The sequence below is a fragment of the Pelophylax lessonae genome (genome assembly GCF_965119305.1).
Source record: "Pelophylax lessonae genome assembly, chromosome: 10".
Classification (NCBI taxonomy): Eukaryota; Metazoa; Chordata; class Amphibia; order Anura; family Ranidae; genus Pelophylax; species Pelophylax lessonae.
In genome coordinates, this window is record NC_138777.1 from 68,107,612 (window position 1) to 68,127,702 (window position 20,091).

Sequence of the window (20,091 nt, forward strand, 5' to 3'; positions counted from 1 at the left end):
AAGTCTTTGATCTTTGAGTTCAGCTCATGAAAAATGGGGGCAAAAACAAAAGTGTTGCGTTTTTATAATTTTGTTCAGTGTAGATTATGCATGGACTTCAATAGGTGTTAAAGTATCTGCTAAAGTGCTGCACTAATAATGTTGTATCTTGAATTAAAGAGAGAACTTTTTGTATGATTTTAAAAACGAATTTTGATAAATACAGTAAATTGTGCTTTTTAACAATCTTAGTTGTGTACAGTGTATTTGCTGTAGACCAGTATACGATGTCTTGAAAGTCCCATTTCATTACTGGAATATTTTGTTCCTCATTAATTTCCTACTAGTGGCACTAGTGTATGTGGGACGTGACACTGTATGTTTATTCCCCAAAACATTTTTTTACATGTATTACAGATATGTACTGTATATGACATTTTAAACCACACTACATTCACATCTGTGCCTGCTGACTTCAAGGAGCTTGCAATCTAAGATCCCTATCTCACATGCATATATATTAGGTCCATTTTACCTACCAGTGTGGGAGGACACTCAAACAAGCACAGGGGGAACATGCAAATTCCATGCAGGTAGTGTCCTTGGTATTTTAAATCCAGGAACCTAGTGCTTCAAGGAAGAAGTGCTAAGCACTAAGCCACTGGTTGTGGTTTTCATCTGGTTGAGATTTCCCTGAGGAAGTCATAATTCCTGGTGATGAAAGGCATCAGGGCGGGGCATTTGGATGAGGTCAGCATGCTATACACCCATTCAGGAAGTTTGGTACTTGTGTCATTGGCTGTACTATCAGCAGTTCTTGTTTTGATGCTGCATTGTTGTGTGCACTGCAATGCACCTAATAATGTGAGCTTTATTTATATGGTGGGTTGGAAATAAAGTTTTTATCGAACAGTATAGCACTAATGAGCATTCATTTTTTATTTATTGTGATGCTATACTTTAGAGGAGTGGAGAACCGAGGAGGCTAGAGGTGGAAGGGCGTCATTTAAAGGGACTATACTGGTGGATTTGATGGTGGAATATAAGAGGCCTTGGAGGAAGGAATATTCCATTTAAAGGAGATATAAGTAGTGTTGAGCGAACACGGACTGTATTATTCGTGTTCGTACCGAATAATTGGATTTTTTGTACCCGAACACGGACACAGACACTTTACTGTATGTTCGGGTAAAAATCCGTGTTCGGTCGTTTTATTTCCGGGTTTTGCATGCTTTGGCGCTCTTTTCATGGCGGGCTTTCAACAGCCAATCAACAATCGTTTAACTGGTGTGCCTTAAGCCATCCCAGCCATGCCTGCAAATGTCTCAGTAGCTGTGATTGGCCGTCTGAAGCATGTGACCAAGTCTTTATAAGTTCGAGGCAGCCGCAGCGGCGTCATTATGCTGCTTAGATTCAGGGACAGAGCACACATCAACGTGCTGGCTGCTGATTAGGGAAAGATAGGCAGGAAAAAACCATTTGTGTCCGGATAGAATTGAGGGACAGGTCGGAGTGTTTAGGCAGGGCGAGTTGTAGGCATTTTAGGGATAGAGTCTGCTGAATTATATAGGGTCAGTGTCTTCTACAAACTACAATCGATATTGCTGTGTGGGGGGTGGGGTCTGCACTCAATCCTGATCTACGATCTCTTCTCAATCCTGTTAGGGACAGAGTCTGCTGAATTTTAGGGAAACTGTGTTCTACAAACTACAATCGATATTGCTGTGTGGTGTGGGATTGGAGATAGGCAGGTGTCAGTGATCCACATCCATTTTTCTGTGTGTGAGCTGCAGTGAACACAATCTTTTTGGGCTGCAGTGAACACAATCTTTTTGGGCTGCAGTGAACACAATCTTTTTGGGCTGCAGTGAACACAATCTTTTTGGGGTGCAGTGAACAAAATCTTTTTGGGGTGCAGTGAACACAATCCTTTTTGGTGTGCAGTGAACACAATCTTTGTGGGGTGCAGTGAACAAAATCCTTTGTGGGGTGCAGTGAACACAATCTTTTTGGGGTGCAGTGAACAAAATCCTTTTTGGGGTGCAGTGAACAACATCCTTTTTGGGGTGCAGTGAACACAATCTTTTTGGGGTGCAGTGAACAAAATCCTTTGTGGGGTGCAGTGAACACAATCTTTTTGGGGTGCAGTGAACACAATCTTTTTGGGGTGGAGTGAACAACATCCTTTTTGGGGTGCAGTGAACAAAATCCTTTTTGGGGTGCAGTGAACAAAATCATTTTTGGGGTGCAGTGAACACAATCTTTTTGGGGTGCAGTGAACACAATCTTTGTGGGGTGCAGTGAACACAATCTTTTTGGGGTGGAGTGAACAACATCCTTTTTGGGGTGCAGTGAACAACATCCTTTTTGGGGTGCAGTGAACACAATCTTTTTGGGGTGCAGTGAACACAATCTTTGTGGGGTACAGTGAACAGAATCTTTGTGGGGTGCAGTGAACACAATCTTTGGGGGGTACAGTGAACACAATCTTTGTGAGGTGCAGTGAACACAATCTTTGTGGGGTGCAGTGAACACAATCATTGTGGGGTGCAGTGAACTCAATCTTTGTGGGGTACAGTGAACACAATCTCATACTGAAGGTTTGAGGGTGCTGCCTGTTCCATACTCCCCCTACTCCTCATCTAGCCTTTTAGGGGTACAAACAATAGTAATTGGGGCCTAGTGTGGTTGTGTACGTGTGATATACATACACTTTTTTGGGATCATATTTTCTATTCCGCTATTTAATCAAAAACCTTTGGGGATCAGTTAAATTGGGGGATAGTCTGTGTTGGTACGTGTGAGAGAGATCCACCTTTCCAAGTTGTTGGGGTTCATCTCATACTTCTGAAGGTTTGAGGGTGCTGCCTGTTCCATACTCCCCCTACTCCTAGCCTTTTAGGGGTACAAACAATAGTAATTGGGGCCTAGTGTGGTTGTGTACGTGTGATATACATACACTTTTTTGGGATCATATTTTCTATTCCGCTATTTAATCAAAAACCTTTGGGGATCAGTTAAATTGGGGGATAGTCTGTGTTGGTACGTGTGAGAGAGATCCACCTTTCCAAGTTGTTGGGGTTCATCTCATACTTCTGAAGGTTTGAGGGTGCTGCCTGTTCCATACTCCCCCTACTCCTAGCCTTTTAGGGGTACAAACAATAGTAATTGGGGCCTAGTGTGGTTGTGTACGTGTGATATACATACACTTTTTTGGGATCATATTTTCTATTCCGCTATTTAATCAAAAACCTTTGGGGATCAGTTAAATTGGGGGATAGTCTGTGTTGGTACGTGTGAGAGAGATCCACCTTTCCAAGTTGTTGGGGTTCATCTCATACTTCTGAAGGTTTGAGGGTGCTGCCTGTTCCATACTCCCCCTACTCCTAGCCTTTTAGGGGTACAAACAATAGTAATTGGGGCCTAGTGTGGTTGTGTACGTGTGATATACATACACTTTTTTGGGATCATATTTTCTATTCCGCTATTTAATCAAAAACCTTTGGGGATCAGTTAAATTGGGGGATAGTCTGTGTTGGTACGTGTGAGAGAGATCCACCTTTCCAAGTTGTTGGGGTTCATCTCATACTTCTGAAGGTTTGAGGGTGCTGCCTGTTCCATACTCCCCCTACTCCTAGCCTTTTAGGGGTACAAACAATAGTAATTGGGGCCTAGTGTGGTTGTGTACGTGTGATATACATACACTTTTTTGGGATCATATTTTCTATTCCGCTATTTAATCAAAAACCTTTGGGGATCAGTTAAATTGGGGGATAGTCTGTGTTGGTACGTGTGAGAGAGATCCACCTTTCCAAGTTGTTGGGGTTCATCTCATACTTCTGAAGGTTTGAGGGTGCTGCCTGTTCCATACTCCCCCTACTCCTAGCCTTTTAGGGGTACAAACAATAGTAATTGGGGCCTAGTGTGGTTGTGTACGTGTGATATACATACACTTTTTTGGGATCATATTTTCTATTCCGCTATTTAATCAAAAACCTTTGGGGATCAGTTAAATTGGGGGATAGTCTGTGTTGGTACGTGTGAGAGAGATCCACCTTTCCAAGTTGTTGGGGTTCATCTCATACTTCTGAAGGTTTGAGGGTGCTGCCTGTTCCATACTCCCCCCTACTCCTAGCCTTTTAGGGGTACAAACAATAGTAATTGGGGCCTAGTGTGGTTGTGTACGTGTGATATACATACACTTTTTTGGGATCATATTTTCTATTCCGCTATTTAATCAAAAACCTTTGGGGATCAGTTAAATTGGGGGATAGTCTGTGTTGGTACGTGTGAGAGAGATCCACCTTTCCAAGTTGTTGGGGTTCATCTCATACTTCTGAAGGTTTGAGGGTGCTGCCTGTTCCATACTCCCCCTACTCCTAGCCTTTTAGGGGTACAAACAATAGTAATTGGGGCCTAGTGTGGTTGTGTACGTGTGATATACATACACTTTTTTGGGATCATATTTTCTATTCCGCTATTTAATCAAAAACCTTTGGGGATCAGTTAAATTGGGGGATAGTCTGTGTTGGTACGTGTGAGAGAGATCCACCTTTCCAAGTTGTTGGGGTTCATCTCATACTTCTGAAGGTTTGAGGGTGCTGCCTGTTCCATACTCCCCCTACTCCTAGCCTTTTAGGGGTACAAACAATAGTAATTGGGGCCTAGTGTGGTTGTGTACGTGTGATATACATACACTTTTTTGGGATCATATTTTCTATTCCGCTATTTAATCAAAAACCTTTGGGGATCAGTTAAATTGGGGGATAGTCTGTGTTGGTACGTGTGAGAGAGATCCACCTTTCCAAGTTGTTGGGGTTCATCTCATACTTCTGAAGGTTTGAGGGTGCTGCCTGTTCCATACTCCCCCTACTCCTAGCCTTTTAGGGGTACAAACAATAGTAATTGGGGCCTAGTGTGGTTGTGTACGTGTGATATACATACACTTTTTTGGGATCATATTTTCTATTCCGCTATTTAATCAAAAACCTTTGGGGATCAGTTAAATTGGGGGATAGTCTGTGTTGGTACGTGTGAGAGAGATCCACCTTTCCAAGTTGTTGAGGTTCATCTCATACTTCTGAAGGTTTGAGGGTGCTGCCTGTTCCATACTCCCCCTACTCCTAGCCTTTTAGGGGTACAAACAATAGTAATTGGGGCCTAGTGTGGTTGTGTACGTGTGATATACATACACTTTTTTGGGATCATATTTTCTATTCCGCTATTTAATCAAAAACCTTTGGGGATCAGTTAAATTGGGGGATAGTCTGTGTTGGTACGTGTGAGAGAGATCCACCTTTCCAAGTTGTTGGGGTTCATCTCATACTTCTGAAGGTTTGAGGGTGCTGCCTGTTCCATACTCCCCCTACTCCTAGCCTTTTAGGGGTACAAACAATAGTAATTGGGGCCTAGTGTGGTTGTGTACGTGTGATATACATACACTTTTTTGGGATCATATTTTCTATTCCGCTATTTAATCAAAAACCTTTGGGGATCAGTTAAATTGGGGGATAGTCTGTGTTGGTACGTGTGAGAGAGATCCACCTTTCCAAGTTGTTGGGGTTCATCTCATACTTCTGAAGGTTTGAGGGTGCTGCCTGTTCCATACTCCCCCTACTCCTAGCCTTTTAGGGGTACAAACAATAGTAATTGGGGCCTAGTGTGGTTGTGTACGTGTGATATACATACACTTTTTTGGGATCATATTTTCTATTCCGCTATTTAATCAAAAACCTTTGGGGATCAGTTAAATTGGGGGATAGTCTGTGTTGGTACGTGTGAGAGAGATCCACCTTTCCAAGTTGTTGGGGTTCATCTCATACTTCTGAAGGTTTGAGGGTGCTGCCTGTTCCATACTCCCCCTACTCCTAGCCTTTTAGGGGTACAAACAATAGTAATTGGGGCCTAGTGTGGTTGTGTACGTGTGATATACATACACTTTTTTGGGATCATATTTTCTATTCCGCTATTTAATCAAAAACCTTTGGGGATCAGTTAAATTGGGGGATAGTCTGTGTTGGTACGTGTGAGAGAGATCCACCTTTCCAAGTTGTTGGGGTTCATCTCATACTTCTGAAGGTTTGAGGGTGCTGCCTGTTCCATACTCCCCCTACTCCTAGCCTTTTAGGGGTACAAACAATAGTAATTGGGGCCTAGTGTGGTTGTGTACGTGTGATATACATACACTTTTTTGGGATCATATTTTCTATTCCGCTATTTAATCAAAAACCTTTGGGGATCAGTTAAATTGGGGGATAGTCTGTGTTGGTACGTGTGAGAGAGATCCACCTTTCCAAGTTGTTGGGGTTCATCTCATACTTCTGAAGGTTTGAGGGTGCTGCCTGTTCCATACCCCCCCTACTCCTAGCCTTTTAGGGGTACAAACAATAGTAATTGGGGCCTAGTGTGGTTGTGTACGTGTGATATACATACACTTTTTTGGGATCATATTTTCTATTCCGCTATTTAATCAAAAACCTTTGGGGATCAGTTAAATTGGGGGATAGTCTGTGTTGGTACGTGTGAGAGAGATCCACCTTTCCAAGTTGTTGGGGTTCATCTCATACTTCTGAAGGTTTGAGGGTGCTGCCTGTTCCATACCCCCCCTACTCCTCATCTAGCCTTTTAGGGGTACAAACAATAGTAATTGGGGCCTAGTGTGGTTGTGTACGTGCGAGATACATACACTTTTTTTGATCATATTTCCTATTCCGCTATTCAATAAAAACCTTTGAGGATCAATTGAATTGCGGGATAGTCTGTGTCGGTACGTGTGAGAGAGATCCACCTTTCCAAGTTGTTGGGGTTCATCTCATACTTCTGAAGGTTTGAGGGTGCTGCCTGTTCCATACCCCCCCTACTCCTAGCCTTTTAGGGGTACAAACAATAGTAATTGGGGCCTAGTGTGGTTGTGTACGTGCGAGATACATACACTTTTTTTGATCATATTTCCTATTCCGCTATTCAATAAAAACCTTTGAGGATCAATTGAATTGCGGGATAGTCTGTGTCGGTACGTGTGAGAGAGATCCACCTTTCCAAGTTGTTGGGGTTCATCTCATACTTCTGAAGGTTTGAGGGTGCTGCCTGTTCCATACCCCCCCTACTCCTCATCTAGCCTTTTAGGGGTACAAACAATAGTAATTGGGGCCTAGTGTGGTTGTGTACGTGCGAGATACATACACTTTTTTTGATCATATTTCCTATTCCGCTATTCAATAAAAACCTTTGAGGATCAATTGAATTGCGGGATAGTCTGTGTCGGTACGTGTGAGAGAGATCCACCTTTCCAAGTTGTTGGGGTTCATCTCATACTTCTGAAGGTTTGAGGGTGCTGCCTGTTCCATACCCCCCCCTACTCCTCATCTAGCCTTTTAGGGGTACAAACAATAGTAATTGGGGCCTAGTGTGGTTGTGTACGTGCGAGATACATACACTTTTTTTGATCATATTTCCTATTCCGCTATTGAATAAAAACCTTTGAGGATCAATTGAATTGCGGGATAGTCTGTGTCGGTACGTGTGAGAGAGATCCACCTTTCCAAGTTGTTGGGGTTCATCTCATACTTCTGAAGGTTTGAGGGTGCTGCCTGTTCCATACCCCCCCTACTCCTCATCTAGCCTTTTAGGGGTACAAACAATAGTAATTGGGGCTTAGTGTGGTTGTGTACGTGCGAGATACATACACTTTTTTTGATCATATTTCCTATTCCGCTATTCAATAAAAACCTTTGAGGATCAATTGAATTGCGGGATAGTCTGTGTCGGTACGTGTGAGAGAGATCCACCTTTCCAAGTTGTTGGGGTTCATCTCATACTTCTGAAGGTTTGAGGGTGCTGCCTGTTCCATACCCCCCCTACTCCTCATCTAGCCTTTTAGGGGTACAAACAATAGTAATTGGGGCCTAGTGTGGTTGTGTACGTGCGAGATACATACACTTTTTTTGATCATATTTCCTATTCCGCTATTCAATAAAAACCTTTGAGGATCAATTGAATTGCGGGATAGTCTGTGTCGGTACGTGTGAGAGAGATCCACCTTTCCAAGTTGTTGGGGTTCATCTCATACTTCTGAAGGTTTGAGGGTGCTGCCTGTTCCATACCCCCCCTACTCCTCATCTAGCCTTTTAGGGGTACAAACAATAGTAATTGGGGCCTAGTGTGGTTGTGTACGTGCGAGATACATACACTTTTTTTGATCATATTTCCTATTCCGCTATTCAATAAAAACCTTTGAGGATCAATTGAATTGCGGGATAGTCTGTGTCGGTACGTGTGAGAGAGATCCACCTTTCCAAGTTGTTGGGGTTCATCTCATACTTCTGAAGGTTTGAGGGTGCTGCCTGTTCCATACTCCCCCTACTCCTCATCTAGCCTTTTAGGGGTACAAACAATAGTAATTGGGGCCTAGTGTGGTTGTGTACGTGTGATATACATACACTTTTTTTGGATCATATTTTCTATTCCGCTATTCAATAAAAACCTTTCTAGGGCAAGATCTTAAATTACAGAAATATGAGGAGACCGTCAAATAAGGGCCGTGGCCTGGGTCGTGGTGCTGCTGGTAGAGCTCCTGTTGCAAGGAGAGGACATGGTCGATCTGTGCCAGCTACACGCACAAGTGAAACACCTTCCTCAAGTGTGAGTAGGCGACAGAACCTGCATCAGTATTTGGTAGGGCATCAAACGCCCCTAGAAGTGATGAGGCCAGAACAAGTTGAGGCGATAGTAGATTGGTTTGCTGCTGACAGTGCCTCCAGTTCCTTCACATTGTCTCCCACCCAGTCTACTGCAGAAAGGTCAGAGTTGGCACCTGCAGCCAATGTCCAACCGTCTTTCACCTCACCCCCTTGCAAATCAGGCCAGCAGTCTGAGCCCCAAGCCATACAGCAGTCTCTTATTCTTTTTGAGGACTCTGTCAGCAGGGTTTCCCAGGGCCATCCACCTAGCCCTGCCCCAGAAGTGGAAGAGATTGAGTGCAGCGATGCCCAACCACTTATTTCTCAAGATGAGTACATGCAAGGATCATCGCAGCACGTCTCCGATGATGACGAAACGCAGGTGCCAACTGCTGCGGCGTTCAGCATTGTGGAGACCGACAAGGAGGGCAGGGGTGAAGACTGGGTGGAAGATGATGTGGAGGACGATGAGGTCCTCGACCCCACATGGAATGAACGTCATGCAGGTGAACTGAGTAGTTTGGAGGAAGAGGCGGTGGTCGCACAGAGCCACCAGCACAGCAGAAGAGGGAGCAGGGTGCAGAAGCGGAGCGGCCGTGCCCTAGACACTACGCCCGCTACTGCCCAACGCAGCAAGGGAACGAGCGCACCAAAGTCAGCTCAAAGGAGTTCTCTAGCGTGGAAGTTCTTTAGAAAATGTGCTGATGACAGGACACGAGTGGTTTGCACCCTGTGCAATCAGAGCTTGAAGCGAGGCATGAACCTTCTCAACCTGAGCACAACCTGCATGATCAGGCATCTAAGTGCAAAGCACGAGCTGCAGTGGAGTACACACCTTCAAAACCAAGAAACGTCTCTGGCTCATCCTGCTTCCTCTTCTGCTGCAGTCTCGGCCGCTCCAGCCACATCTGTAGTGATACCGGCACCTGCCACCCCGCAAACAGACGATCTGTCAGCAACACCACCACCTGGGTCACCAACAACCATCTCCACAATGTCCCGTGGAAGCGTTCAGCTTTCCATCTCCCAAACACTTGAGAGGAAGAGGAAGTACCCCCCTACCCACCCGCGATCCCTGGCCCTGAATGCCAGCATTTCAAAATTATTGGCCTTTGAAATGCTGTCATTCCGTCTGGTGGAGACGCACAGTTTTAAAAACCTTATGTCGGTGGCTGTCCCACAGTACGTCGTGCCCAGCCGCCACTACTTTTCCAGGCAAGCCATCCCTTCCCTGCACAACCAAGTGGGGGAAAAAATCAGGTGTGCACTGCGCAACGCCATCTGTGCCAAGGTCCACCTAACTACGGATACGTGGACCAGTAAGCACGGTCAGGGGCGTTATATCTCCCTAACGGCACACTGGGTAAATGCAGTGGCGGATGGGCCTGAGGCGGATAGCAATTTGGCGCATGTCCTTCCACCACCGAGGATTGCAGGGCGCTTCAGTTTGCCTCCTGTTCCTAACTCCTCCTACTCCGCTTCCTCATCCTCTACCGCCTCCTCATCCGGACAGCGTAACACCTTCACCACCAACTTCAGCACGGCCAGGGGTAAACGACAGCAGGCAGTTTTACAACTTGCCTGTTTGGGGGACAAACCACACACCGCGCAGGAGTTGTGGAGGAGCATGGAACAGCAGACAAATGAGTGGTTGCTGCCAGCGAGCCTCAAGCCCGGCCTGGTGGTGTGCGATAACGGGCGAAATCTCATAGCAGCTCTGGGCCTAGCCGGTTTGACGCACATCCCTTGCCTGGCGCATGTGCTGAATTTGGTGGTGCAGAGGTTCCTTAAAAACTACCCCGATATGTCAGAGCTGCTGCAGAAAGTGCGGGCCGTTTGTGCGCACTTTCGGCGTTCTCACCCTGCTGCTGCTCGCCTGGCAGCGCTGCAGCGTAACTTCGGCCTTCCCGCTCACCGCCTCATATGTGACGTGCCCACAAGGTGGAACTCCACCTTGCACATGCTGGAAAGACTGTGCGAGCAGCAGCAGGCCATAGTGGAGTTTCAGCTGCAGCACGCACGCGTGAGTCGCTCTGCGGAACAGCACCACTTCACCACCAATAACTGGGCCTCCATGCGAGACCTGTGTGCCTTGTTGCGCTGTTTTGAGTACTCCACCAACATGGCCAGTGGCAATGACGCCGTTCTCAGCTTAACTATCCCACTTCTATGCCTCCTTGAAAAAACAATTCGGGCGATGATGGAAGAGGATGTGGCACAGGATGAGGAGGAGGAGGAGGATGAAGAGGTAACATTTCCAAGGCTTTCAGGGCAGTCATTCGCAAGGGGCTCCGAGGGTGGGTTCCTGCACACGCAAACGCCAGGGACGCAATTGTCCAGCAGGGGCACAGTTCTGGAGGATGAGGAGGATGAGGAGGAGGAGGAGGAGCTGGAGGAGGAGATGGAACCATGTTCACAGCAGGGTGGCACCCAGGCCAGCTCATGGCCATCACTGGTGCGTGGCTGGGGGGATACAGAGGACACGGACCATACACCTCCCACAGAGGACAGCCTTTCGTTGCCTCTGGGCAGCCTGGCACACATGAGCGATTACATGCTGCAGTGTCTCCACAACGACCGCCGAGTTGCCCACATTCTAACTTGTGCTGATTACTGGGTGGCCACGCTGCTGGATCCCCGTTACAAGGACAACGTACCGTCCTTAATTCACTCACTGGAGCGCGATCGCAAGATGCGCGAGTACAAGCGCACGCTGGTAGACGCCATGCTGCTGGCATTCCCATCTGACAGCGGGGCCACAGTGGAAGCACAAGGCAGAGGAGGAGGAGGAGGAGGTCGCCAACGCAACCAGGGCACCGCCAGCACCTCAGAAGGCAGGGTTAGCATGGCCGAAATGTGGAAAAGCTTTGTCAGCACGCCACAACAAACAGCAGCACCAGCAGCTCAGATGGAACGTCTTAGCAGGAGGCAGCATTTTACCAACATGGTGGAGCAGTATGTGTGCACACGCCTACATGTAGTGAATGACGGGTCTGCCCCCTTCAACTTCTGGGTCTCCAAATTGGGCACATGGCCTGAGCTTGCCCTTTACGCCTTGGAGGTGCTGGCGTGCCCTGCAGCCAGTGTATTATCTGAACGGGTATTTAGCACGGCTGGGGGCGTTATAACAGACAAGCGCAGCCGCCTGTCCAGAGACAATGTGGACAAGCTCACGTTCATTAAAATGAACCAGGCATGGATCCCACGGGACTTTTCCGTACCTTGTGCAGAATAGCAATGGATACCGACCTTACCCACCCATTGTTCCATTTTTGCTCTTTCTCACTCTTTTGGGGTGTACCCTCATTTAAAATTTGTGAAAAGAAGCAGTGTTGGCTACCTCGTCCTCCTCCTCAGGGCCAGATTAATGTAGGGGCTATTGGAGCTGCAGCTCCAGGCCCCTACCTTTTATATAGGCCCCGGGTTGGCCATATTCACTGTTACCGCTCTTCTGTCACTTGTAAACACAGAAGTCTGGCTTCTATGCTCGCTTCCCCAGGCAGCACCCTCAGAACCTCCCCACACAGCGTGAAGGCCGGACAAGGAGGGACAGTTGGCGATGCATGGATGTGTTTATGGGCTTCAGAGACAGCATCCCATGTTGAATTAGGCATGCATGGCTGCACCCTTCCTCCTCTGGGTGCATGGCAAGGCACGGCCCTAAGGCCCTTCAAAATCCTCAGCACCAAGCCCATAATGCTGTTAATCCGGCCCTGGTCCTCCTCCACCGCCGCTTCCACCTACACCGCCCATAGGTGTGCGCAGCCTATTGCATTAAGGTGTGCACCCCAAAGTTGAAATACACATGCATGTGTTTGCCAGCAGGGAGAGTAATGTATCGGGGCCATGTACCTGTAGGCAAGGAGAAATAGAGCAGAGCAGGTCCCAGGGAGATCTTTCCCATCTCCTCACTGGCAATGCTATGTGCCCTAGGTGATTAGGGTGTGCCCAGGCACACCCAGCACACCCTGTGCGCACGCCTATGTCACCGCCACATCCACCACCACCTCAACCTCCCTCCTACTCCATATGGGCCTCGTCCTTCAGAGATGAAGAAGAACATTGTTTTATTTTTCTGTTTTTTTTTGTTGTTTTAAGTTATTTCCCTATCCACATTTGTTTGCAGAGCACTTGCCATGCTCTTAATTACGTTTTGCTGCCATTTGCAGCACTCTAGCCCTTTCCTTTGGTGTTTTAGAGCCATTTTAGTGCCTTAAAGTTCGGGTCCCCATTGACTTCAATGGGGTTCGGTGTCCGGGAAAAGTTCGGTAAAAGTCCGGGACACGGACCCGGACTTTTTTTTAAAGTTCGGCCGAACCCGTCGAACACGGACATCTAGGTGTCCGCTCAACCCTAGATATAAGCAGTTTGTGACCTTTCAGTATATGAGAGTCATATATAAAATAAAAGCATATGTACACAGAGGTGTAGAATTTGAAGAAGACACAAGAGAAACTATATTTCATGTGAATGTTTTTTTATTTAGTTTCTTATTTAATTTTCATATTAAGGATTTCAATACACCGTATTTACGTTTATATTTTTTGTGCACTTTTGGGAGTGATATAGGTGTGGGTAGCTGTGGGATTTTCAAATATTTTTGTGTTGAAATAGCAGCGCAAAAAATTCTTTTTTAGAATTTTGAATATTTGTAGTTTGACTCTTATGCCTCTCACAGACTTCAGGTGGAAATATGTGACTAAAGCTGGCCATTGATCAATCTTTTTGTTTTGTTTTTGTTTGTTTTTTTTATAGCCAGTGGGCAGAACGGAAAAAAATGAACAGATTCCTCCATCCACACAAATAAGATGGCCGAGGAATCCCCCCTGCCGGGACACTGTATTCTAACAGCGTGACTCGCATGATCGACAAAACTTTTCCAACCTGTTCATTCAACAGAAGTTGATCCACTACTAAAATGATCTACTTCTGCTGAGCTGGGACAGCCTCACATGAATTAAAATGTCGCCGGTTTCTGCTGAACCGGCCAAATTTTGATCCATCAATGGTGAGATTTCAACCCATCACAATGAAGTTTCATTCTCCTGCTGCCTAGTGAAGAAGTGTTAGTTGTGCTGCCCTCTCTGTAAATAGACACAACATAAACTAGAGAGTGGTAAGGGCAGGAAACCCATGTAAAAAGATTTTATTACTAAGTCCCTTAGGCTACATTTATAGGGGCAATGGGGTGTGGATAGTTTGGGAAGTTCAGAGGCAGATAAATGCCCCCTCAGGACAAAGCAAAACTCTGTTATGGCCACATGCAAATTGGCCGATTAGCTGTGGACAGAGCTCTGCAGAACCGCCAACCTTGCAGACACCGAGTGTGCAGGCAGCGTTTAGTACTGCCAGAAAGAATCTACTGATTCTTGCTAGTGGCTGGCCCTGGACTTAGCCATGCAGCCATGTGAATGTATCCATAGAGGCATTAGTTGCCAATGATTGATTCCACTTTAAGTGTTCTGGCTCTTTAACTACTTGCCACCCGCACACAGTAGACTTACTGCAGGCAGGCAGGCCAGACAACATACCTGTACGTTGCCAGGTGGCTTCCGGGTCTGGGGCACGCATGCGTGCACCCCCTGCCCAACCATGCTGTGATTGGGCACAGCACAAGTTTGGCAGCAGAATTCAGCCAATGATTTAAGCTGAAACCTGCTGAATAACACACAGAATTCTGTGTTTAAAAACACACAGAACTAAGTGTGCAGTGAACAGCGATCTGGCTGTTTCTTCTCCCTGAAAAGCAGGGAGAAAAAGCAGCCAGATTAGTAAGTGAAAGCAGCACACATTACACTTGTTAGGCACACAGTTAACCCCTTGATTGAACCTAGATGTTAACCTCTTCATTGCCAGGGTCATTAGTACAGTGTCAGTGTACAGTATTATCACTGTATTAGTGTCACTAGCGATGTCCGTGTCAGTTAATGAACCCGCCCCCCATAGTGTCTATTAGCGCCTGATTGCCTGCCATAGCATCTATAGCTGTGTAAATGTCAGTAGTTTTGCTCATAGTTTGCAGAATCTAAAACTTTCACACAATGAATACACACTTATTTTAATTTTTTAAATTAATGAAACATTTTTAGTCTTTTTTAATTTATTTTGCAAAAAATAAAAAACCCAGTGGTGAGCACATACCGCCAAAATAATGCTCTGCTTGTGTAAAACAAATTGCCAGGCAATTGCCAGTTAAAGTAGCGCAGTGCTGAATAGCAAAAAATGGCCTGGTCATGAAGGGGGTTAAACTTTCCAGAGGTCAAGTGGATAAAGCAAAAGTGACTATATACAAATTCTGTCTGCATTACTCTGTCTACAAAGCAGTGATACATACTCTGCAAAGCTATTACTCAATGGTCAAATCCTTACAGTCGGGTTAATCAAATTCCCTGCGCATTGAAATGTGTATTTTTGGCTTGTGAGGCAAGGACAACATGCACTTCCCCACGGGGTCAAACAAGCTGTGAATGTACAATGAGTCTCCAATGCTCTTCTTCCCCACAGTGCATACTTTTTTTATTAATTTAATCACTTTCATTTATGAATTGGCAAATCAATGGCAACCTTTCCTACAAAGGGGCAACCAAGTGATTTGTAATTCTCCACTTAGTACAGCCTATGTTTATGTAATTACTAATTTTATTCAGAACACCTTCGCTGGCCTGATAAAAATGACTTTTTACTGTTGTGTAGTGCAGAATCTCATTTTTCATTTTAAAGACATGAGTTACAAGCGGAATTTTTATATCTTAATGGGATTGGTAAAATTATAAAGGACTAAGTGCGCTGACCTGTTATCTGGTTAAGGCAAACCTTTTTCCAATAACTTGTGAACCACCTGGAAATGAAGCTGTTGGTGGCATTGTGCATTCCAGTAAACCATTTATGTAAAACTATTTATACATACGATAATCCTTGTACTGTAGATTTAAAGGTGATCACTCACGAGGCACAGATCAATACACTTGGAATGTTGGCATCTGGCAAAAGGGCCGGCAAGTCAGAAAACACTAAATTTCATATAATATTGTATTGATAAAAAAGCAAAATGGACCCTGTACCATATCAGCAGATGACATTATAAGCTTTTGTAGCTAAGCAAACTGTAGTTACCAGCACAAATGTGATTTGCTGTTTTTACATGCCAGGCTGTGTTATGGTCACAGTACAGCATTGCTAGACAGATAGGGGACCATTTACAACAATCTTACTCAACCCTTTTAACATGAAGGAATCCTTTAAATTAGGGATTCGCCAATACCAGTTTATCAAGTACTCGCCAATACCAATTACCGATACCTATTTTTTTTTTCATGCGGTGCGATTTGAGCCCATACGGAATTAATGGGCTCAAATCGCACTTCAAAGAATGGCATGTGATTTGAACAGGAATTTGGTGCAATTCCTGTCTGAATCAAATGCGGTTTGCTGCAATGCACCTGTGTTAACCCAGACTGAAGTCACTATGACATGTCTGAGTTCCCCTTCAGAAGCAGTGCAGGAAACCGCATGTGATTTGGACAGGAATCACACCGCACAAAAAATTTCACAGTATCAGAGCATTTCCTTGAGTAAAAGTACAAGTATCAGCACTGATACCGGTAGCCGTGCAACCCTACTTTAAATATCTTTAGAGGCTTTGGGAACCCCTACTAAAAATTACTGTATCCACTGCTCATAGTACATTAGCGTGACGGTCACTGGGAAGAATGCGCCTTACATTGGTGATCATTGGGAATAATCCCCCCTTCCCTTACAGATAGCTAAAGAGATCATTGATGTCAGTGGTTATTCATCTGAGAGGTAGAATTTGCCCATTGCTTAAGGAACCCGTGGCATCCTCTGAAGGAACTCCAGGGTTCAACAAAACCTTGTTTGAAAAAGGTTGTCTTTAGCCGGCTTTAGACGGCTCAATAATTCAGACGGTTTAGCAGGAATTTCTCTCGAAAGAGGAAGAGATGGAGTTTGCAGTTTAGGAGGTGGATCTTACACAGGAAGGGGTGGTACAAATTTATATGGGGGGCGCCCAATTTTAGTCTTGCCTAGAGCAGTACAAAACCAAAATGCATCACTGCAACCAGCCTGTCATTATTATTTTTTTGTTCGATCACTGCCATTAGCTATAATCGGCAGCGGTGATCATTGTTTTCTGAAGCTGAGAAACCTCCTGCTTTCAGAATACAATAGTGCAACAAGAGGGATTCAAACAATTTTCTTTCCTTCAACCCATGGTTAAAGGAAAGAAAATTGCATAATCTATGGCCAACCTTACAGTCTGAAAGATAGTCAAGCATAGAAATATTTTGCCTGATGAAGAAAGATCATTGAGGTTCATCTTATAGTTGATGGGTAGAGTCTCTCTGAAATGTCATGCTCCTATTTCTACGAGCTAAATTACTTTTGGGCTTTTATCCTCTTTAACCACTTCTGGACTGGAAGGTTTTACCCCTTAATGACAAGGCCATTTTTTGCAATTTGGCACTGCGTGACTTTAACTGGTAATTGCGCAGTCATGCAATGCTGTACCCAAACAAAAGTTATGTCCTTTTTTTTCCCCCACAAATAGAGCTTTCTTTTGGTGGTATTTGATCACCTCTGCCGTTTTTATTTTTTGCGACATAAACAAAAAAAGACCGTACATTTTGAGAAAAAAATTAAATTTTCTACTTTTTCTTATAAAAAATATCCAATAAATTTAATTTTTGTCATACATTTAGGCCAAAATGTATTTAGCTACATGTCTTTGATAAAAAAAAATCTCAATAAGCGTATATTGGTTTGCGCAAAAGTTATAGCATCTACAAACTATGGTGTATATACTGGAATTTACGCAGCTTTTACTTTCTGACTGCCTATCTCTTTCTTGAAGTGCTAAAATGGCAGGGCAGTACAACCCCCCCCCCCCCCAAATTACCCCTTTTTGGAAAGTAGACATCCCAAGGAATTCCCTGAAAGGCATGCTAAGTCCATTAAATATTAAATTTTTTTGTCACAGGTGTGAAAAATTACAAAAAAAAAAACCTAAATTTTTTTTTTTTTTTTTTTACGCAAAGTTGTCATTTAAATGATATATTGCTCACACATCACATGCCATAGGTATATGTGGAATTACACCCCAAAATACATTCTGCTGCTTCTCCTGAATATGAGGATACCACATGTGTGAGACTTTTTGGCAGTCTAGCCCCGTAAACCAATCACCGCCTTTAGGCTTTCTAATGGTGTAAATTGTTGATTTCACTCCTCATTACCTATCACAGTTTGGGAGGCCATGAAATTCCAATAGAGCACAAAACTCCCCCAAATGACCCCTTTTAAGAAAGTAGACACCCTAAGCTATTTGCTGAGAGGCATGTTGAGTCCATGGAATATTTTATATTTTGCCACAAATGTGGGGAAAATTAAATTTATATTTTTTTTCCTTTACACAGAGTTGTGAAATGATATATTGCTCACACATGCCATAGGTATATGTGAAATTACACCCCATAATACATTCTGCTGCTTCCTCTGAGTATGGACATACCCAATGTGTGAGACTTTTTGGCAGTCTAGCCACGTACAGGACCCTGAAAACCAGTGGCGGAGCTAGACTTTTAAAACAGGGGTGGCAAAGGGGTGGCAAGGTATTATTTTGGGGGGTCAATATACAAAGTGTTCAATTACACCGCAATGTCGCAGTCCCTCTAATAATCGCTGATCGCTGTCATTACTAGTAAAAACAATTAAAAAAATAAAAAGTTCCATAGTTTGTAGATGTAATAACTTTTTGATTTGCAAGCCAATCAAAATACACTTAGGATTTTTTACAAAAAATATGTAGCAGAATACATATTAGCCTAAATTTATGAAAAATTTAGATTTTTTTTCATTGGGAATGTTTTATAGCAGAATGTAAAAAGGATTTGTCGCAAATTTTATGTTTATAGCGCACAATATAAAAACTGCAGAGGGGATCAAATACCACCAAAAGAAATCTGGGAAAAAAATACATCAGTTGTATTTGGGTACAGCATCACACAACCTCGCAATTGTCAGTTAAAGCAATGCAGTGCCGTATTGCAGAAAATGGTCTGGTCATTAAGGGGGAGCTGAAGTAGTTAAAGGGTCAGTTTTTTCAGATAATTTTGCCCATTTAAGACTTTTTTCTGAGCGGTCAGGGGATGGTAAAAACAGACAACTCAAAGTCTAGATCACAACTGGAACCCCTCTACATGTGCCACAGCTTTGATGGTTTATGTTAAGCCTATGTGAAATTTGGCTATCCAGGTCAATGGGACCATGCCACAACCATAAGCCAAAGACTTGGCTTGCTGTTGTGGCTTATTAGCCCCATAAGAAATCTGCCACTCTGCTAAAAAAAAAAAAGCAGGATTTAGGAGAATTATTATAAATAATTTTGCCCCCTTTACTAAATCATTGTAATGCCACCCATATTCCTGTCCTTTTAAACAGGGTGACTGACAGTAAGCTGACACTAATGCTGCACAGGTGTTAGGTTACTTTCACCCTGGTAAAAGGGCAAGAATATGGGTGGCATTACAATGACTTATTAAAGGGGGAAACATTTTTGGTAAGGAGCATAGACTGTACAGGAACAGGCGCTTCTACTACTTGGGCAAAACTGTCCCTCACCTCAGTCACTGCAGGCTGCCCAGGAACTCCTTTCAGAGCTGATCCATCCCACAAGACCCACACTAAGACAGGAAGACCGCGGGAATCGGGATGAAGATTTAAGGCATGTGATTGACAGACAGCGCTTCCGATGCACCCATTGGCTGTGTAAGTAGCAGGAGGCGGTGCAGCCTGCAAGATTTAGGCTGCACCGACTCCTGCTGCCTCCCCAGCCAATGGGTATTTGAGGTTCTCCTTAGTCCCTCCCTCATGACATCACCCAGAATTGAGAGGACACAAAGTAAGATACAGGACGATTGTCCGGTCTTCCTGTCTTGGTGTGGGATGAATCGGCGCTCCCCTGTGATTACACCGCTCCTCAGGGGCGTTGCTAGGTGGGAAAAAGACCAGGGGCTTCAGCCCGAAAGTAAATTTGATGACCCCCTCCCACATTTAAAGTACCACCCAAGCCTCTCCCACATTTAACAGTACAGCCCAAGCTCCTCCCAATGCCCCCCTCAGTCAAGGGTCAGAAATGGGGTGCTATGGAGAGGAGAGGACAAAGGAGAGGAGAGAATAGAGGAGAGGGGAACAGGGGGATCAGGAGGAGAGGAGAACAGGGGGATCAGGAGGAGAGGAGAGGAGAACAGGGGGTCAGGAGGAGAGGAGAACAGGGGGTCAGGAGGTCAAGAGGAGAGAACAGAACAGATAAGAGGAGAGGGGGTCAGGAGGAGAGGAAAGAGAAGAGGAGAACAGTGGGTCAGGAGGAGAGGAGAGGAGAGAAAAGAGAACAGTGGGTCAGGAGGAGAGGAGAGGAGAG